This window comes from Anomaloglossus baeobatrachus, chromosome 4, assembly GCF_048569485.1.
Source record: "Anomaloglossus baeobatrachus isolate aAnoBae1 chromosome 4, aAnoBae1.hap1, whole genome shotgun sequence".
NCBI lineage: Eukaryota > Metazoa > Chordata > Amphibia > Anura > Aromobatidae > Anomaloglossus > Anomaloglossus baeobatrachus.
In genome coordinates this window covers 346,230,645-346,250,126 of record NC_134356.1, presented here as the reverse complement: position 1 = coordinate 346,250,126, position 19,482 = coordinate 346,230,645, and the positions used below count along the sequence as shown (strand labels likewise).

General features: G+C 43.5%; 1 protein-coding gene across 1 annotated transcript in view; it reads right to left on the bottom strand.

Annotated features, from left to right (window-relative positions):
* The window catches only part of LOC142302402 (plexin-B2-like), a 335,800-nt gene that overhangs the window by 239,231 nt on the left and 77,087 nt on the right, over positions 1–19,482 (bottom strand). Inside the window, exon 2 of the mRNA XM_075343449.1 lies at positions 13,926–14,000. The gene's annotated coding sequence lies outside the window, so the exon portion shown is untranslated. The remainder of the gene's footprint in view (positions 1–13,925; positions 14,001–19,482) is intronic.

Here is a 19,482-nt window from a genome sequence, read left to right as displayed (position 1 = left end):
GATCAATATCCTTCATATTCCACAGTTAAGAACTGGGTTGCCAAATTTAAAACGGGCCCCTTCAGCACCAATGATGAGGAAGGTCCTGGACGACCGAGAGTGGTTGTTCCGAAGATCGTCCATTCTGCGCACAATCTCATACTGGAAAAAAAATCGACAAATTTCACCTATAGCAATCGCAGACTTCATGGGAATTTCCCATGAACGTGTTTGTGTCATTATACATGAATATTTGGACACGAGGAAGCTATCTGCAAAGTGGGTCCCCAAATGTTTGACAACAGATCAGAGGAAGCATGCGAGTGAAAAGTTCCTGGTTCAGTTGTCAGTGTTTCCGGACTGATAAGAGTTTCCTGGATCGACTGGTCACTATGGATGAGGCCTGGATTTATTTGTATGACCCTGAAAACAAGGACCAGTAAAAAGAGTAGAGGCACAGTGGTTCTCCTCGTCTAAAGAAGTTCAGGGTGCAAAAATCAGCCACTAAGGTGATGGCGTCTGTGTTCTGGGATAAGGAGGGCATGCTGCTAGTGGACTACCTTCAAAAGGTTTCCACCATCAATGCAAGGTATTACATTGAACTTTTGGACCAATTGAAGGCAGCTCTGAAGGCCAAAAGATGCGTCAAACTGTCCAAAGGAATCTTGTTCCGGCAAAACAATGCCTCCGCTCACACTGCACAAGCGACCACAGCAAAACTGGCAGAGCTGGGCTTCCAGCTGGTTGACCATCCACCTTATTCATCAGATCTAGCTCCCTCTGACTATCATCTGTTTCCAAACCTGAAGAAACACCTCACACCTCAAGGGTACCAAAATGTGACACAATTTCTGATGCTATGGCTGCTATGGGTGCCTGGTTTGAGGCACAACCGAAATCCTTCTTTTGCTAGGCTTACAAAACTTGGAATGCCGATGTGTAAGAAGTGTGCTGACATCAGTGGAGAGTACGTAGAATAAATGTAGTTTCCTCATCCTCTCTCGTGTCTTTCTAATAATAATAATAATAATAATAATAATTATTTCTATAGCGCCAACATATTCCGCAGCGCTTTACAATTCAGGAGGAACATATACATATCATATACATAAACATATACAAACAAGTAACAATTATAGAGGATACAATATTTAAAAGGAAAAATGGCAACCCTGCTCGTGAGAGCTTACAATCTACAATGAGATGGGGGAAGGGGCAAGGTACAAGTGTTTATTTAAAATGACAATCCAGCCAGCTCATGGGGGATAGATGATGGCTTCCTGGACCAGTTGGCCAGAGCCTTGAGATGCATTTGGGTGCCATGGAGTTTGACGTGGGGTTATGTTCTGAGAAGTTGTAGAGGGATTAGGTGAAATTAGTTTGGCTAGGGAGTGTGATAGGCCACCCTAAAAAGATGCGTTTTTAGGGAGTGTCTGAAGCTGAGTAAGTTGTGATTTGTCCTAACTTCTTGGGGTAGAGCGTTCCAGAGGTTTGGTGCAGCTCGGAAGAAGTCTTGGATTCAGGAGTGGGAGGTTCGAATTAGTGTGGATGTTAGTCGAAAGTCATTTGCAGAGCGTAGAGAACGGGTGGGGTGATAGACAGAGAGGGGGGTGGAGATGTAGGGGGGGGGCGCACTGTGGAGAGCTTTGTGGGTGAGAACTAGCAGTTTGAATTGGATCCTGTGATATATGGGCAGCCAGTGCAATGACTGGCACAGAGCAGAGGCATCCGAGTAGCGGTTGGCCAGATAGGTGACCCTGGCTGCTGCATTAAGGATGGACTGTAGAGGGGAGAGTCTAGTTAGGGGGAGACCAATTAATAGAGAGTTACAGTAGTCAAGGCGAGAGTGGATCAGGGCCACGGTGAGGGTTTTTGTCGTTTCCATTGTGAGAAAGGGGCGGATTCTAGCGATGTTCTTGAGGTGCAAGCGGCAGGTGCGGGCAAGAGATTGTATGTGGGAGGTGAAGGAGGGATCAGTGTCAAGTATAACCCCCAGGCAGCGGGCTTGCGGCCTAGGACTTATCGTTATGCCACACACAGAGGGAGATGTCAGGTTTAGAAAGGTTGGAAGATGGAGGGAAAAGCAGAAGTTCAGTTTTGGAAAGGTTAAGTTTCAGATAGAGAGCAGACATGACATTGCAAACTGCAGTCAGGCAGTCACTTGTGTTCTGTAGTACAGCGGGGGTGAGCTCAGGGGATGAGGTGTATAGCTGTGTGTCATCAGCATAAAGATGGTACTGAAAGCTAAATCTGCTGATGGTCTGTCCAATTGGGGCAGTGTAGAGGGAGAACTTTGGCTTTCTGAATAAAGCCAAAGACTTATCAGCCCCTCATGTACATACATTGTGTGTATATATGTTATATATATATATATATATATATATATATATATATATAGAGATAGATATATATATATAGAGATAGATTATATATATATATATATATATATATATATATATATATATATACACATACACACACATATATACACATACATATATATACATACACACATATGTATATATATACACATACACACACATATTTATATATATATATATATATATATATATATATATATATTATATATATATATATATATACACACACATATATATGCAAACCGATAGATACTAGCAATGGGCAAGCACTAAGATGCTCGAGTTCTTGGTACTCTAAAAGAAACCGGATGGGGGCTCAGACGGGCTCTACTCTGGTAACAAGTATAACAGGAGTTAATGGGAAGCTCGAGCACTTTTCCAGGCGAGTCTTGCAGAACAATGCTTCATTTTCCCATTTACTTCCATTATGCTGTGTACTAGAGTAGAGCTCGCCCCAAGCGTCCGGCAGGTTCGTTTCGAGTACTGAACACTTGAACATGTTCGTGCTCATCACAAATAAATACATAAAATGACTTTAAGAAAAAACGAAAGGTTTAAAATAAAAGACTACAATGGCAAAAAACACCAAAAAAAACCCACAAGAAAATGCACAAATGCAATAATGAAAGCAGTCCTGTACTCCAGTTTGCATCAATCTGTAGTGGTTTCGCAAAGAGCACCTATACAAAAGGGTTCATGGTTACTGGGCTTCTGTTATACCAGACTGATTGTATCATGTCACTTTGTACACTGGTTTTGGGTGGGTTTGCTGTATACCGTGTTTCCCCAAAAATAAGACGGGGTCTTATTATTTTTTGCTCTGAATAATGTGCCAGCGCTTGTTTTCAGGGGGACGTCTTATGTTTTGTTCCATGAACAACAATTCACATTTAGTGTGTGTGTGTGTGTGTGTGTGTGTGTGTGTGTGTGTGTGTGTGTGCGTGTGTGTGTGCGTGTGTGTGTGTATCCATCCATATAACTATCTTCTATCTATTCATCTAAAACCACACACACACACACACACACACACACACACACACACACACACACACACACACACACACACACGTCTCCTCGCAGCTTTAGATTCCTCCAAGCACCTTTGGTGACATGAAGTGATGTCAGAAAGGTCGTTATATAAACCCTGCGGCCCCTAGGAGAATGGGGGCCCCTTGAAATTCCCAGTTTGCTCCCCCATCTCTCTAATGCCAGTCTCCTGTTCCGTTCTTTTACAGTCCTGCAATTTAAAGACATTTGGTTTTGTCACGACCATGAATTCATGAAAGGTCCTTAAACAATCTGATCATAGGAATACAACTGCTGAGGTCCCTTAGAGAGTGGGGGACGTGAGAAATTGCGAAATTTGACTCCCCATAACGCCAACCCTGACTGTAACTAAGGCTTATTTTTGGAGTGGGGCTTATAATTCAAGCATAAGGTAAAATCATGCTAGGGCTCATTTTCAGGGTAGGTTATTTTCGGGGAAACATGATACTTTATATATACAAATGCACACTTACCTTGCTGGGTGGGCTCATGTCCACAAGTTTTACATATTATTGGTTTTCTATAGTTTTACAGACTAATAACGAGAATATATATTGATACACGTTTGTGCATGAGAGGTATAGTACAGAGAGGAACCAAATACAGTGGAATCTTGCTTAACGAGAATTTTGCTTAACAAGCAAAGCTTTCTGTAAATTTGTAGCCCGCTTTACGAGAAAGCTTTGCTGTACGAGCGAAATCCTCACCGCACACACTTCCGGTTCCGTACATCCACCGCGCTCTAACCCGCACTTGCAGTCCACACACACACACACACACACACACACACAAAGTATTATGCTCACCTTACCTTCCGTTCCACCATCGGCCTCATGGTTCTTGTAGTTCCCGGGTACATCGTGACGTCCTCGCGGCGAACTACAAGTACCATGAGGCCGGCGATGGAACGGAAGGTAAGGTGAGCATATAATATGTGTACCTTCCGTTTCATCGCCGGCCTCCTGGGTCCTGTAGTTCGCCGCTCCACTCCAGGCTGTGCATTGGCATCCATAGCGATGATGCAGGAACTTCCTGTCACCGCTACTCAAAGGCAGCGTGCTGGCCAATCAGAGGCAAGCGGCTCTGCCTTTGACGTCAGCGCTCTGGCCACGGAAGTTCCTCCCTCATCGTTATGGTAAACTGATACACAGCCCGGCTCCGTACCAGAGAACAGCAAGTCCCAGGAGACCGGCAATGGAACGGAAGGTAAGGTGAGCATATAATATGTGCGTGCTTGTGTGAGTTTGTGTGTGTTTGTACGTGTTTGTGTGAGTTTGTGCATGTGTGGAATGATAGAATGGGGGACCAGGATGGGACATTTAACAAGTTGTGGAATGAATTGTCAGCATTGCAATGATTTCCTATGGGAAATCTTGCTCTGCTGAACGAGTAACTTGATTAACAAGCACAGTCCCAGAACCGATTGTTCTCGTTAAGCAATGTTCCACTGTAAAGAGAAGGTAAAAATGGGACATAAAAAAATCCAGGAGACATCCTTATAAAAAGGTAAGGCACCAATACGACATACTGTGCTCCCTAACTATGGGGAGAGGGCTTCTTCAACTTTTTAAAGGAGTAATACATTTATATCAGTAAAGTTACCATTTTACTACAGTAAATTTGCTAATATTTGTTATTACAAAGATGTCAGAGCCGGAGTGTGAAAAAATAGAGTGGAAACTCCATAGCCATGGCAATAACATTAGTTATGTGGTTAGCCCTGGCAAAATCAATGGGTCTGACTGACTTTCACCTTTTGCATATAGGCCCCCTCTTTATGACATAAATCTGAAGCAGAGGGGGGTATAATCACATTTGTATGGTGCCAGCCATGGATTGTTACTGAACAGGACCCGCTGCCGTCTCCCCTTAGCCTCCTGATGAACCTCTGAAGGGAGAGGAGAAACGCGTTGAGGCCTGGCAGGCTTGGATTCCTGCTTCTCAGGGAAATAATTCATCTTTTCTCCCTGTTATACTATTTTATATAGAATATGATTGGAACAACCTTTTCTATTTTGCAGTAATTTGCAGGGGAGTTTGTATCCCAATTTTCTTTCAGCTCCTGGGGTATAATGGGGAAATTATCTGAGCCCCTTGTGATATGAACTAGGTGACTGTAATATACTTTTGGGATATACCACCCTGTAACATATGTGGTTGTAAATAACTCTTCTGGATCACTACCTTGCATAAAGATAATTTATTAGGAATAGAAGTCTATACGTCTTGTACAGTGCTAGTATCATGAATAGGAATTCCTGGTTATAGATCAGTAAATTGATACCTTCTTGATCTAAGAAAAACAATATAGGGAGGAGTATTACCATTTGGGAACTCATATATATTGTACTGTGCAAGCACCACTATAGGGCTTTCCATCCCATCCCTATATCAGGGTCAGGGAGAGGGAGAGACGACGTGGAACGGGGGCGCCCTGTAACTTATGGTGTCATACCCTCCGTTGTTAGGTAGGGATACACTACCCTTACAGGGCTATACTAGTTTCCCTTCCCTTTCCTAAAGAGAGTGTGTATATAAAACTCCTTGGTTATTTACAAGGATAACGTAATCTATTCTCATTTATATGTTTGTGTGTCTGTTTGTGTGTACATTTTAATGATTAATAAAAATTGCATATTTTAAAATAGGGTTGAGATTACATGTTCGTCCACTGTAATAAGTTTGTATAAATACAGTAAATATTTTTGGGTTATGGAATTGTCTGCGTTTTTAATTATTTCCTATGGGAAAATTCCCTTTGATATAAGAGTAACTTGGTTTAAGAGCACATTCCCGGAACCAATTATGCTCGTAATCCAAGGTTCCACTGTACTCACTAATGGGAAGCTCTCACTTGATTCATGGACAACGTGAATCAGAGTATGGCTGCAGCAAAGTATTTTCTTCTCTGAAACTCTGTGGCTTTGTAAAGGGAAGGTGTCGCGGTTTTTTATTTTTTAACTAAAAATAGTGATTATGAAATCAAGTATTTTTCATACAAAATGAAAATCGCTGCTTATTTAGTTTTATTTAATTCTAATTTTACTGGAGGCACTGGGGGCTGCCATGCTGGATTTGCAGTGTGTGTGACGACAGTAACTTATTCCTTTATTGCAGCCCCTGTGCATAGAGAACAGTGGTCAGGATTCGACCCCATCAGTAACGTTACAGTGGGCGTCTGCTGTGACCTGGACGCGCCCCCTGGGCTGTCCAGATCACAGCAGAGGGAGATCAGCGCCATCATTGTGGAGCTCATAGCGTATGCTGTTTGCTCCACTATACCCCTATCAACCGCTGGGATGTGCGAGTACGGGCCGCCTACCCAGCCCTCCCGCAGTTACCGTCTCCGATGACACCCCCTCCCTCCGCTCTCCCCAGCCCCCACTCTGCCCCGCTACTGCTAGCACCACCCCTCCCCCCCGCCGTTACCGTCTCCGATGACACCCCTCCCTTTGCTCTCCCCAGCCCCCGCTCTGCCCCCGCTACTGCCCCTCCCATCGCCGTTACAGTCTCTAATGACACCCCCTCACTCCACTCTACCAGAGCCCCTGCTCTGCCCGCCACTGCTGGTGTGCGTGTGTGTGTGTGTGTGTGTGTGTGTGTGTGTGCCACTGCATGTGAGTACCGCCTCTGCTACCGTCTCCAAAAACACACCCTGCTCAACCTCCCCCCCTTCCGCCTGCCACCTGTCGGCCTGTGTGTGTACCGGTGATCCTGTCTGCAGGGTTGTGTATCTAATCCTATCCTGTGTGATACTGTCTGCTGAGCTGTGTATCTAATCCTATCCTGTATGATACTGTCACACACAGGAGAGCAGATTCTGCCCACTTTACTGCAGCTGTAATGTGAGCTTTTTCTACAGTGGGATTTCTGTAGGATTTCAGAAGCTGCTTCCCCTAGTGTTTAACAGTGGAAAATATCAAACTTATTTTTTTTTTATATTTTGCTCAATTAAAAACAAATAATTTTGAAACAAAACATTAAAACATTATTTATTACTTTACATTTTTTCAGTTATTGAATTTTTTTTTTGACGATACCTTCCCTTTAAAGAAAATAGAGTTGGAAGTGAGTCAGAGAGATGAAATGAGTCTACTGTGTCCTCTCCCCATCCTGCCCCAGGAAGGGACTCGTCAATCATATGCAACCAGTCGGGATAAACTGAATAGGACATCTCGACTCTCTAGCCATCATATCTTCAAACACAATATTTTGTAAAAAAAACCCAAAAAAAAACAAAAACACCTGGCTTCAATCATGCTTTGGGCAGCATGAATCCACCGATGGGCACCCTTAAAAACATAGATAACCCCCATTGCACCGGATTAAACATTACATGGTTCCTAGGCCATGTGACATTTCCTACACTGGCAACATCTCCCATTACATTGTGGAAATTAATGATTGTTACACAAAAGAGAATATCGGCTTTGTAGATAATGCCAGAATTATCTTTACGGTTATTATAGCTTGATGGGACAAAAGCCAAAAACAATGTAGAAACTGCCAGGTATTAGTCAAAATTGTGTGCGTCATCATTAGCCCATAGAGAAAACAGCATACGCTGATCTTCAATTCTAGGGATTAGGAAGAATTTATTTACAACTAAAATGCAAGACAAGACGAATAATAAGGAGACACCGTGCTAAGCAGCTGGTTACAATTCAACGACGTGTGACAAAATGTGATGTTTCGGCTCCTCCTGAGCCTTGATCTCACGGTCACGGGATGTTGGAATGGAAGGGTATGAAGTGCCGATAGCGTCATTGGATCCAAGGAGCAGAAATGCTGTGCCTGCAGGCAAGGTTACTGCTGGTCATTTCCATCCTTAGGTGCACACAAACTCAACACTTCCAGTCTCATGATGAGCCTATAAGCGTAAGGGAATGATCTACTTCTGTAACACTACATAAAGCAGATAACGTCCCTGCATTTCACTAATTCATTATCTGACATAGCGATAGAGGGGTCTATTGGGGGGACATATAATCTTTAAAAGCACAATGCTCCAGCGTGTTGAAACAAAAGCTGGATAATAAATTGAGGCACATCAGAGTTCTTCTGGTTAAAAATGCATTTTTTTGTGTCAACCTTCACGCTTTAAATGTGTTCGCAGTTAGGAGAAACACCTTGACTAAAGCATTACACTTGCCAGACTCATGCACTCAAGATGTCCCAGCTGTTAAAGTCCCCTCATTTCACCACCAAGAGGGAGAGAAAATGAGGTATTTCAATTTCATATCCTCAGCCAAGATCAATTTACATAGTTGAGAGAGGGGAAGCAGACGATTTTATTGCAACAAATGCTGTTGATCCAAAGGGTTTAAGAAAAAGGATTTGATAAGATTCCAAAATGCTTCAGACTTTATTCTGAAATGCTCATTTTATCTTAACAAAGAACCATCATAAATAAAAAAAGAATAAAACCTAAAAGGCGACCAGACAGAAGTTGTTGTCAGAGGTGACTTACCAGTAATGAGCTCCAATTACCAAGCAAATCTACACTTTTAGATATGGAAGTCACTGCACTGATTTTTTTTTTTCCACATTCGTCAACAAAATGAAAAAAACAAGTAAATGTCATTTTCCTTCCCATTGCGGATAGTCCTGCTATAACAGATCAGACAACACTGCTCCTGACTGTATTTGTGTGCCCATATTACAACTGCTGCAAAAGAGATGTGGTGCACTGTGGCAAATGGTGGTCACGCCATATACGGACTGGTTTTCTGACCTCACCCGCACCCTTTTCCCCTTCCCCTTCCCCTAGCCCTCTCAAAACTGTAAAACTGCACATTTCAGAGTGGCATTTTATGGTGGCCAGCCTAAGGGCAAGTTCACACAGTGCGTTTTTCGCGGCGTTTTTGCGCAGTTTTCGGGTGCGTTTTTGCTCAGAAAACTGCATGACTTTGCTTCCCCAGCAAAGTCTATGAGTTTTCATTTTTGCTGTCTTCACACAGCGTTTTTTTTCAGCTGCGTTTTTGTGGTGCCACAAAAACGCAGGATGTCAATTATTCCCGCGTTTTTGACTGCGCTTTTCATCCATTGAGTGCAATGGGATGTTGAAAGACGCAATGAGAAATGCAAATAGGTGCGTTTTGGTGCGTTTCTAAGACCAAAAACGCAGCTATAAACGCAGGAGGTGGGTAGTAAAGTGACGTGTACAGGAAGAGGATTCCTTCTGTCAGAAAACACAGAAGCGTGAATCCTCCCGGTACCATCACCGCCGCTTCCACCTCCGGTCCTGTGCATGTATGCTGCCGTGCGGCGTCATGTACGGGCAGGAGGTGGAAGCGGCTGCGAAATCAAAAGTGAACAGTAGAAAAAAAAATGTCATACTCACCTGTCTGCAGACTCCCGATGCCATGCCCGCTCCCAGCTCCTCTTCCCGGTACCGCCGCTCCGGGTGTGTGCAGTCTCCCCGGGTACGTATGCCTGCAGGATGCAGGACCTGGCGATGGATCACCTGATGCAGTCACTTGACACATCAGCTGATCGTAAGTCTCGGGGTGACGCCAGCGGCCGGCCCTTTTAACCTATCAGCGGATGCGTCAGGAGACTTCATCCCTGATTACCAGCAGCTCCTGCAGCGATCAGACTCCGACCCAGGAGCTGCCGGTAATCAGCACATAAGTGAGTATTTTTTTTTTTTTTTACACCGATGCATCTGCTGATTGTATAAACGGCTTTTATACAATCAGCTGATGTGTGATGTGATTCAGGCCTTGAACCTGACATCATCTGATCGCTTTGCCTTCCAGCAAACCGATCAGATGATATTGGATCCGGATTGTACGGCGCGGGACCCTTGACCCAGGATTACTGCGGAGGGGGGTTCTTTATTTCAATAAAGATGGAGTCACTAATTGTGTTGTGTTTTATTTCTAATAAAAATATTTTTCTGTGTGTTGAGGTTTTATTTTATCTTTACTAGAAATTCATGGTGGCCATGCCTAATATTGGCGTGACACCATGAATTTCGGGCTTAGGGCCAGCTGATAATATACAGCTAGCCCTAACCCCATTATTACCCAGTGAACCACCCGGCATCAGGGCAGCTGGAAGGTTGGATACAGCGCCAGAAGATGGCGCTTCTATGAAAGAGTCATTGTCTGGGGTGGCTGCGGACTGCAATTCGCAGCGGGGGTGCCCAGAAAGCATGGGCACCTTGCACTGTGGATTCCAATCCCCAGCTGCCTAGTTGTACCCGGCTGGACACAAAAATTAGGCGAAGCTCACGTCATTTTTTTTTTTTTAGTATGTCATGAAATTCATGAAATAATTTAAAAAAAAAAGGGCTTCTCTATATTTTTGGTTCCCAGCCGGGTACAAATAGGCAGCTGGGGGGTTGGGGGCAGCCCGTACCTGCCTGCTGTACCTGGCTAGCATACAAAAATATGGCGAAGCCCACGTCATTTTTTTTGTTTGTGGGGGCAAAGAAATCCTGCATACAGTCCTGGAAGGAGGATGCTGAGCCTTGTAGTTCGACAGCTGCTGTCTGCTCTCCTGCATACACTATTGGATGGAGGATGCTGAGCCTTGTAGGTCTGCTCCCCCTGACTCTCCCTCCAGCATACAGTCCTGGATGGAGCATGCTGAGCCTTGTAGTTCTGCAGCTGCTGTCTGCTCTCCTGCATACACTATTGGATGGAGTATGCTGAGACTTGTAGTTCTGCAGTTGTCGGCTCTCCTGCATACACTAGTGGAGAATGAAGAACATATTGAAGAAGGAAATTACATCAGACCTTTTTTTTTTTGTTCACTGATAAAAATGCATAAAGACGCAGTGAGCAAAAACGCGTGCGTTTTTTGCCACGTTTTTTTGATGCGGGTGCGTTTTTTGCCGCAAAACGCACAAAAACGCAGAGTCAAAAACGCAGTTTGTGAACCTAGCCTAAGGCACACTTGTTCAATAATCATGCTATCTAATCAGCGTCTTGATATGCCACACCTGTGAGGTGGATGGATTATGTTGGCAAAGGAGACTGTGTGGCCTCGGTCTTACAAGGATCTACTGCGATCCTCGCATGACATTCAGCTCACGCTGGCAGCACTGCGGGAGCCGAGTGTCACTGCGACTGAGGTCCAATCATGCGATCAGACCTTAGCTGCCGGGGGCGGGCCAGCACTGAGGAGGGGCGGTGCCGTTCTGAGGAGGGGAGGGCCGACACTGAGGAGGGAAGGGCCGGGTCGGCTCTGAGGAGGGGAAGGGCTGGAGCTGCGGAGTGGAGAGAGGGATTTATCTCCCCTCCTCTGTAGCCAGCTATTGCCATTCTCACACTGCACTCGCAGTACACTGGTGTACTGAGAGTGCAGTGCGATTTTTCTCTCGCCCCATAGACTTGAATGGGTGCGAGAGAAACCAGGATCGCATTAAAGTAGCAGCATGCTGCGATTGTTTTCTCGGTCCGATTAGGGCTGAGAAAATAATCGCTCATGGGTGCTGGCACATAGGCGAATATTGGTCCGAGTGGAATGCGATAAAACAAGCATTCCACTCGCTTCGATTTTCATGCCGTGTGTCTTAGAGTTTTAGAGTGGCCTTTTATTGTGGCCAGCCTAAGGCATCGCTGTGCAATAAACATGCTTACTAACCATCTTGATATGCCACACCTATGAGGTGGATCGATTATGTCAGCAAAAAAGAAGTGCTCATTAACACAGATTTAGACAAATCTGTGAATATTTAAGAGAAAATGCCTTTTGTGTACATAGAAAGTCTTCTATATTGAAGTTCAACTCATGAAAAATTAGAGCAAAACCAAAAGTGTTGTGTTTATATTTTTGTTGAGTATAATTGAATAGTTGATAAATAAACCTATCGTGAAAGTTTTACAAAAACGCTGCAAGGTATTTAGATATTATCACTTAACACAAATGGTTCATTAAAGAAAAGCATAAACACTGATGGTCTAATGATCTTCATGTTGTGTATAGAAACAATTCTAATTAGATACAGTGATTGAAAAGAGGTTTCAGCATTTAATGACACTAGAATAGGCATAGTTTATAGAAAATCAGCCATGCACAACTTGATAAATTACTAAATTGTTGCCAAACTATTTATATTAGTTAGGCTCGGCAATATGCAACTTCTACGGAGTTGTATACTGTATCTTGTGTTCCTGCTTTCATACTGCTTAGTATGTGTCCAGACAAAATGGTCACACAACACAAACAAGACAACTTTTCCATATCTTGGGAAACCAACCAAAATTAAACCATAATTTGATGTTCTCCATGTATAACTGTTCACAACATAATGAAATAATATACATCTTGAAGACAGATTCAAAGAGCCAATTCATCAAGTTCAGCGTTGTTCACGTTGGTCTTGATGAGGAGACGTGCTAGAGTCATAGGCATTCACCTTTTTCATTAATCCGAAGCTTCTATCTGGAGCATCTGACGAGGATGTGCACTACGCCACAAATCTTACTTAAGTCAGGTATACCACAGCTGATCATAAAATAGACGAGTGATCAAGTCCTGCCCCCGAAGCGCACAAGTTCTGCCAATTTTGTCAAAGCTGGGAAAAAATGGTGTAAAAACACAAAAAGTCACAAAATTTAGGTGTAACTTTAAGTTGAGCTTAAATTTTGTGGCTTTTCCCAACGTTTATGCCAGAATTGCTTTGTGAAAGCTTTGATGAATCGGCTCACTTTTTTTGGGGGGGGAAAACCCTACAGTGTACATTTCAACATTTTTTTTTTTTAATAATTTTGGCGAGCATGGAAAGTTCTAAAACTTTGCAGATCACTATTAGAAGCTGGCAGTGAAAGAATCAGCAACTGTGTCCACCTTGGAGTGTGGTGCTTAGACTGGAGTCACACTTGAGTGTGACTTGAGCGAGGATTGCATCGCCCGGACCGGCTGCTGGCCCTCCAGATAGGAGCGTGTCAGCTGCATAGAAATACATAAAGCGGACACGACCAGGTCAGGAGAGCAGGCGTCCATGCCATGCCAGCACGAGTCATGTTCTGGTATCAATACAGCTGAAGTCCTCAAATAGACTGGGAAAAAGCTGGGGTTTGGAAGCAATATGCATGCACAAGTCTCCTAATAAAGTGATTTGCAAATTTTCAAAACTTCCATGCTGGACAAAACTATTTTTTGAAAAAAAAAAAAAAAGGATAGTCTTTAAATATTAACATGCAATAAGTCTTCTCATAAATGTAATAACAGAAATTATAAGATCAACATTAATATGAACATTTTTTACGTATGACTACAAATATTTGTTGCTGAGCCCCACCTCTGGTAGGAAGAGAGAACTATGAATACCCTCATAGAAAAATGAGAAAAAGGAGCAAAAGCAGTCAGCCGACTGCTGCCATCCGCTCAGATTAAAGATGGGCTCAATAGAAAGTGCAAGAGACAGTCATCGGCTAATGAGGAGAGACCATGTTTTCAGTTTATGTAGTTTCAGTTTAGTTTTCAGTGTATGTATCCAACACGAAGATCTGTTTTCGCTCATTTTTTTTTTTTTCTAACAATAAGAACAAAAGAAAAACATACCTGTAATAATTCACAAAACCAGGCTGGCTTGGTCTTCAGACATATAATATCCAGTCTTATTGTCTAAATTCAAGCCTAGAAAACAAAGATAAAAGATATCAAAGTCAGTTGATGTATGAAGCTAGGATAGTCCAACAAAGCAATGTATAAAAACTACGACATCAAATTAGGATTGGTTCACACTAGCACAATGGTTTAGTCTACAACCTACCAATTTTAGAACTAGTAAGGCTGAGTTCACATGTAAAGTATATCTGTTTGGAACAGGTCCAGTAAACAAACTGGATCAGTGTAAACCAGAGGAAAAGCTATGCACTGAGCCTTTCACTTTGGCCCAGGAATACAACCCGATATTGCGCAAGCAATTTGCATGTTTTTATGTTTTCACACCAGCATGGGAGCAGCTTTGCCAAAATGAGTGGAGCTGGGGATTTGTTGGGGTGGGACATGGTTACACCGGCAAGGTAACTTTAACAAAAGTTCTTAACACCAGGCATGTTGAAGTCCCTATCGGCTGTAGCATTTAGGCCCGTTTCACACGTCAGTTAAAAAACACAGACGCTCTTCACTGACGTGTAAAACACGTACATGTCCCTCCGTGTGCCGTGATTCACGGCACACGTGGGTTGTCTAAGTGCAATCCGGGCTCCGTTCTCCGTGGTCCGTGATTGCACTTAGAGATTAACTCACCTGCGCCTGCTCCCGCTCTCCATGGTGCTGAACGCTCCCGCGGTGCAGCATCCGGCCGGTGCTGACCTCCGCAGCAGCTGCTTCCGGGTCGGCTGTGTCGTGCATTCATGAATATGCATGACAGTAATGAGCCGGCTCAGAAGCAGCAGGCAGAACAGGCTGCAGAGAGAGTCACTGGAGCCGGGTGAGTAAAAATTATTTTTATTTTATATGCACGTTTTTTTCTGGCACGTGTTTCACGGATCACACCACTGCGTGGTCCGTGGGACATCAGTGATGCCAGAAAAAAATGGACATGTCTCCGTGCGGCGATCACTGACACGCGGGTACGCCGCACGGAGACACGTGCAGTGAAAAATCACTGATGTGTGAGCAGACCCATTCATTATAATGGGTCTGCGTATGTCAGTGATTCTGGTACGTAGAAAAAAAAAAGCACAAACGTCCCAGAATCACTGACGTGTGAAACAGGCCTTATGGAAAGGCGCACAACAAGGTTAGGCATTAAAGCCTGCAGTCGCTAGGTACTATAGACGTGCAGTGCGCTGTCAGGATTCTCCGATGCCTGTGGCAAGGCCGTGCATGTCTAGTTGGAATGTGGCTGGGAGTATGCCTATGCCATATGTCTGGTCACATGACCACCCGATCTGGCTGCTGGTTCCAGGGCATCCTGATAGCGTGCACTGGTAGGATTCACAAGTCTGCAGTCACACAGTGACTGAGTACGTCCGTGCCAAACGTAGACAATCTCTTAAAGTGGCGTGTGCCTATTAAGGAGTTCAACACATCGTACTCTAACGAGTCATTCATTAAGACAGCCGTGCGCAATGCCAGTCTTAATCAATTGACTTTAATGATTTAAGAAATGGATCCAGAAGCAATCAGTTTTTGTAGCCAGACAAAAAGATACAGAGCAAATACTGGCTATGCAAACTTAGCCCTAAGATGAATCCAGGAGGATATAGGCCAATCTAGCCCCAACTGGTGGTTTGTTGAGTTTCTTCTTTATTTTTTGGATAGCATAACACAGCATGCAAATTTATTCCGTCTGTCAAACAGCAACCATAACAAGCTGGATGAGAGCGAAGAAGTGTGAACTAATAATGGGCGGTGTTCTGCGGATTACAACAGCTGAACTGTGTGCAGAAGATGCGTGGTCTTGTTAATCATTTTAATAGCAGGGAATTTCTTAGTTTCGTGCGTTCATATTTTTTTTTTCTTCACTTGCTCCCAACAGACCGCTTTTTTTATTTTTCTATCAACCTCAAAGGTATTTGGCCTTTTTTTATTATTTATTTTTCTTTGTAAAACTAATAGTAAAAATGATCCTCCAAGTCACTGTGACACCAAACTTGCAACAATTTCTCCCTATTTAATTGATGGGAAAAACTTTTTAGAATTTTGTATAAACAATTTTTCGAGCTTGTGCCTCCATTTTCCAAAACCTAAATATTTTTCTTTTACTTTTAATGGAGCTGAATGGGGACTTAGGCTGCTTTCACACATCCGGTTTGAGCAGTGCGGCTCAATCCGGCTGTGAAACCTATGCAATGGATGCGGTGAAAACACCGCATCCTTTGCATAAGTTTTTTACATGCGGCCCGTCCAGTTTTTGCCGCTTGCGGCAGGCTACTGAGCATGCACAGTGGCAAAAACCGCATGCGGCGGCCGGATGCGGTTTTTGACGCATTGCGCCGCATCCAGCGTCCATAGGCATGCATAGGAAAATGCGCCGCATCGGCCAAAAAAATGTGCCAGGCAACATTCCATCCGGCCGCCGCATCGGCTAAATCTGCCGCATGCGGCAAAAAACGGACGGAACGCAAGCCCATGCGGCACAAATGTTAGTCTAAGCAAAAAAAACGCAACTGGCAGCAAAAAAAACTGTTGCGTTTTTTCTGCAAAGTGCCGGATTGTGCTGCATAGGAAAAACCGGAGGTGTGAAAGCAGCCTAATTTCTTTGACTGGTGAGCTGACGTCTTTATTGATACTTATTTTGGGTACATACATTTCAATAGCTTCTTATTGCATTTTCTTTAGGAAGGTGCGGTGACCAAGAAAACACAATTCTGACAATTAGATTATTTGGGGGGAAATTTTACATACATAATATATATTTGTTTTTACATTTTGTGAAGTCTTTATAGGGGACTTGAGTCTGCAAGGTAGATTATGTTTAATATATATATACACACACACACAAAATATATATTATATATATGCGCGCGCGTGTGCGTGCGTATATATAATATATTATATTTATATTTTATATACATATATATTTTATATACATACACAGTGTTGTAGAATACAGTGTAAATCTTGTTCACCTATGGAGTTCAGCCTGTGAGTGGTATGGAAACCCAAATGGTCCCCCACAAATGCATCACTCAGGAGAATGGATTAAAGCCTAAACACGAGCCACTGCTTGCATTCCAATTCAATACCACAGTCACGAGTGGCTTCAGCGCAGCCCAACAGATGAGTACGGGGTAAAAGTAAAAAACTGCATGTTAATCATGAACAAGCACTTTTTAAAAAAAAACCTTGTTTCATGATTATCTTGCCATGTAACCAGGCTGATAAGTACTTCAATGACCAAGCATCCAGGTCGAATTATCTTTTCTGTAGTCCAAAAAAAATAAGTTCTTGGTGGCGCATCGTCCTGTGCAATAGACAAGACTAGCACTGGCGGGGAACCATGACAGCCCATGTATAGTATAGATTGCTCAGCTGCATCGGTTTCTTTAGTCCACCTGTGTAAACAGGTATTTAAACGTTTGCCAGTTGTACCATGCTGCAGGTCGGTCCAAGTAAGAAGACCCCAAGTTGTCAGAATGTGTATGCCAACTACAAACAAATACTTGTGCCAGGCAGGGGACTTTAAGAAACGTGCAACCATACCTTTGTGGCTGCAGATAGATTTAGTGTTGTAAAGAAAAGGAAATTATTTTTTTTTAATGTACATTAACAAGCATTCAGATGCTACCAGGGAAGTCCTAGGATCAGAAATGCTCTGCCCTCGATAGTCCCGGACTAGAAGCACCTCCATGAGGTGGTTTATTGAAGTCTCCACAATTCTAAGGCTATGTGCGCACGTGTGCGCTCTGCACGCACCGAAAACGTGCGCTTCAGAGCGCAGCTGAAAAGCTCCAATCTGAAGTGCATGGTGCCGGCAGATTCGTGCGCTCTGCATGCTGCCTCTCCCTATAGACAGCATGCAGAACGCACGAAAGAAGTGACATGTCACTTCTTAGAACGCAGTGATTCGGCAGCAGCCGAATCGCTGCGTTCTAACATGCCACGTGCGCACGGCTCCTGCACAATCTCCATAGATTGTGCAGGGGACGTAGGACGCATGCAGTTACGCTGCGGTGCAGAACGCAGCGTAACTGCATGCAATACGCACACATGCGCACATACCCCAATAGGCACTGAAACCATGCGTATAGATCACGCTCTCCTATTCCAGCCCATACGCAGCACTACCTTTGCTGTGGGCAAAAGCAGAACTGACCTTCGGCACACTGGGACCATCTTCAGGACACTAGCAAGCTTTTGTGCACAAGCTAACAAAATTCCTATATCCAAAAATGTGAAGTCTATCTGCAGCATAAAGGTATGTGTGCACTTATCTTAATGGCCTTAACATGGCAGTAGTATTGTTTAGTAAGCATAAACCTGACACTTCCTTTCAGTACAAGGCTTTATTAAAGTGATAAGAACCATATAGTTCTAGCAAATTATATGAATCCACAAACTCACTAATCAGATCAGCCGCTGGTGACGTGAATGATGTACGGTTAGGGTAAGTTCACACAGTGCGTTTTTCGCGGCGTTTTTCGGGTGCGTTTTTGGCCTCAAAACTGCATGACTTTGCTTCCCCAGCAAAGTCTATGAGTTTTCATTTTTGCTGTCCGCACACAACTTTTTTTTAAGCTGCGTTTTTGAGCTAAAAAAAAAAAAATGGACATGTCAATTCTTTCCTGCGTTTTTCTGTTTTCCCCCCATGCAATGCATTGGAAAAACGCAGCAAAACGCAGCGATCAAAAAAGCAGCAAAACGCAGCCAAAAACGTACCAAATCGCGGTAAAAACGCATGCGTTTGCCACGTTTTTTGCCACGGGTGCGTTTTTTGTGCGTTTTTAGCGGGCAAAAACGCACAAAAACGCAGCATCAAAAAAACACAGCGTGTGCACATAGCCTTAGGAAAACCAACACTGCCTCCCCCCAAACTTATCACAAACAATTAGAGCCTAGCTATATAAATTATTCAAGCTTAAGCGTGCAATTATTAACCTAGGTATCATTTTGTCTCCATGAATGGCAGGAACTCTAAAGCATATAGTATTGTTTTGCAGAGAATATATATTTTCTTAAGAAAATCAAAAGAACAAAGATGGATTTTGCAGGCGACACTGGAAAACTTTGCCTTAGTGCAGTCATTTGAGAAACTAGTCCTGGTACATCAGTAGGTAAAGCTAGAGTCTGCAGGTAAAACGTCTCAATAACCCCAGAGACAGAAAATAGAAAAAGGGTCTAATAAACCCCAAAGAGAAGCACAAGCTGTCAGCAGGAAATAATGGAATCTCTGCATACATAAGGAAGACATGAGCAGTTAAGAAAAGATTGTATCCAGCATCAAAACTAGAAAACAAGACTCTTGACAGTGAGGAGATAAAATATGCAGTCTCAGGTATTGTGCTGCCAAATAAGAGTCATGTAGAAAGTGCTGACCTCTGTGAGCAACAGAGCGGAACTATCACAGGAAAAAAACAGCATTCCCTGAGCAAGAAGCCGGAGCAGGGCGAGAACGCTGCGGCTACACTGCAAAAGCCGGAGCAGGGCGAGAACGCTGTGGCTACAC